The following is a 2,897-nucleotide window of genomic DNA, read 5'->3' on the forward strand; positions in this document are numbered from 1 at the left end:
CAAGATAGTTTACCGGGAGTGTGACTGCTAAGTATGCTATAGCTTTTTGGAGCTACAGACAAGAGTTAGATGGCAGGTAGACACCAAGGAAAACATCCTTGAAATGGGCTCAGCAAATCCTTACATGGGAGGTACTAGTCCTCCTTGAACACTCCAGACACCATGGTACCTAGCACATAGCGGGACCCTAGTAAATTAATTCAACTTAATTTAGTGGACGAGGTATTAAACTTGGAATTGGGGTGCTGCAAAGCTGAATAAAGCAGGGCTCACAGAATTTACAATTCAAGGCTCTGAACAAAGATATTTGAATTTTGGGTATACAATATGGAAATATATTTTGTATGATCAAATATGTGTGATCTAGAACAAATTGCTTACTATCTTGGGGAAGGGAGAGTGGGGAGAAGGAGGGAGAGAATGTGGAATTCAGAATTTTAGAAAATGAATGTTAAGGGGAAGCTAGATGGCTCAGTGGCTAGAGATCCAGAGATCCTGGGTTCAAATCCAGCCTCAGACACTTCTCAGTTGTGTGATCCCCAGCAGGTCACTTAGCCCCAATTGCCTAGCACTTACTGCTCTTCCGCTTAGTATCGATTCTAAAACATGTCATGGGTTAAAAAAATTAATGTTAAAAATTGATATTATATATAATTGGAAAACCAGAAAATATTATGTTTAAAAAAATTAGAATCCATACTTAATAATATATGAGAGCAGTGCAGGCTGTCTATGTGCTTTGTGACTTTCCTAGTTAAGATTCATAGGTGCTGTCAGAGCAGTCCCCACCTAGCCTTTTCCCTTCTTTTTAGATTAACTTTTTATCCAAGCAATCATAAAGAAAAAACCGGACTTAAGCAGAGAGTTTGCTGCTCGAACACAGAACTCAAGAGAATCACCATAAGGTAATTAAGAGAGTGTGGAAAAAACAACAACAAAAAACCTTTTCTTTAAGGGGCCCAATAAGCTCAATTGACTTATATCCCTATAAGAAAAGAAGATATTGGTCACTCTTTTTTTTTAAACCCTTACCTTGCACCTGTCATGTGTGGGTAACTCATCTCCCCCTCCCCACTGAGGGAGGTGGGGATGATATAATCTAGATGCCTAGGGTAAGTAGAGTTTTGACTATGAATGGGCTAGAGCTAATTCCATTTACACACACCTAAGAATCAATACTGTGTACTGGTTCCAAGGAAGAAGAGCGGTAAGGGTAGGCAATGGGAGTCAAGTGACTTGCCCAGGGTCACCCAGCCGGGAAGTGTCTGAGGCCAGATTTGAACCCACAACCTCCCGTCTCTAGGCCTGGTTCTCACTCCACTGAGCTACCTAGCTGCCCCCGATATTGGTCACTCTTAAAAATTGTTATTACCAGGGGGCAGCTGGGTAGCTCAGTGGATTGAGAGTCAGGCCTGGAGACGGGAGGTCGTGGGTTCAAATGTGGCCTCAGACACTTCCTGGCTGGATGACCCTGGGCAAGTCACTTGACCCCCATTGACCACCCCTTACCACTCTTCTGCCTTGGAGCCAATACATAGTATTGACTCTAAGACAGAAGGTGAGGGTTTAAAAAAATTAATTATTTCTTAATGGCCAGGAAATGACTTATGATTGATTCATCATCAGTAATGAATCAGTTGTCTGCATAAAGTTAGAGCAGGGATGAATGAATGCAAATGAAAGCAAAACTAGAATTTTATGCTGAGCAAGTAAAAACTCCAACTTGAACTATTCAAACAAGTTATAGATGTCAAAATATGGGAAATGGGTGGAGGAAAGGACACTGACACACCAGTCATAACAATTGTTTTGCTTTTGCTTTTTCCTGTCCAAAATCGTATACCATTTTTTTGTGCCTTGCGTCCATCACCTCTCTGGCAGGTGATTCATCAATGCTTCATCAATAGGTCCTCATGGAGATAACACAGGTCATTGTTAAGATCAGAGTTCTTAAGTCTCTCAAAGTTATTTTTCTTTAAAAAATGTCTTTGTGTAAAGTATTCTTCTGATTCTGCTCATTTCGCTCAGTGTCAATTCATATTACTCAGTTTTCCCTGAAATTGTTTCTTTCATCATTTCTTATGGCACAATAAATATATATAATACAATTTGCTAAGCTGTTTCCCAATTATCTGAGGCAATCTAAAGCACTCCCTTAGAGTCTAGGATTTTTTAATTCCTTTTCCTTTTCTTTTTTTTAATCCCCTGATCAGAATCAGGAAGGTAATTTTGCTTGTGATTATTACCTCCCTTGTATTATTCTCCCTCTTAACCTCACTATCCCTATTTGTTCCCCAGTTGAATTTGATGTATTTCTACATGAAACTGTATGTGGGAGTATGTTCAACTCTCCTTTGTCCATTTCAGATAAGAGTGAAGTTTATCTGACACCCTCTCCCTTCATATTTGTATACTCTTCTCATGCTCCCCAATTATAAGAAACAGTAAGTTCTACCCCTTTCTTCCTCCTTTCTATGAGTGTCTTCCTCCTTTTACTTCTCTTTCCCCTCCTTGAACTGTCAGAATAGACCTAATCCACCCTCAGAACCTGTTTTTAACTCCTTTAATAACACCCTTTGAAGATGTTAAAGTTCTTAGGGGACCCTTGTTTCTTCCTCTCCTATAAGAATGTTAGCACTAGTGCTCACTTTGGCAGCACACATACTAAAACTGGAAGGATCCAGAGAAGGTTAGCATGGCCCCTGCACAAGGATGACACTCAAATTCGTGAAGTGTTCCAATTTTTTAAAAAGGGAAAGGATCTGTTTGTACAAAAATATGTACAGCTGTGCTTTTTGTGGTGGCAAAAAATTGGAAAATAAGGGGATGTCCCTCAACTGGGAAATGGCCGAACAAATTGTGGTATATGATGGTGATGGAATACTATTATGCTATAA

General features: G+C 39.8%; 1 non-coding gene across 1 annotated transcript; it reads left to right on the forward strand.

Moving 5' to 3' along the window:
* Positions 1-2,640: 2,640 nt before the first annotated feature.
* On the forward strand, positions 2,641-2,747 carry LOC123254053. Its single transcript, XR_006506648.1, has one exon. It is a non-coding gene; the product is annotated as a U6 spliceosomal RNA (small nuclear RNA).
* The last annotated feature ends 150 nt before the right edge of the window (positions 2,748-2,897 follow it).

The sequence above is a fragment of the Gracilinanus agilis genome, unplaced genomic scaffold (assembly GCF_016433145.1).
Source record: "Gracilinanus agilis isolate LMUSP501 unplaced genomic scaffold, AgileGrace unplaced_scaffold13442, whole genome shotgun sequence".
Classification (NCBI taxonomy): domain Eukaryota; kingdom Metazoa; phylum Chordata; class Mammalia; order Didelphimorphia; family Didelphidae; genus Gracilinanus; species Gracilinanus agilis.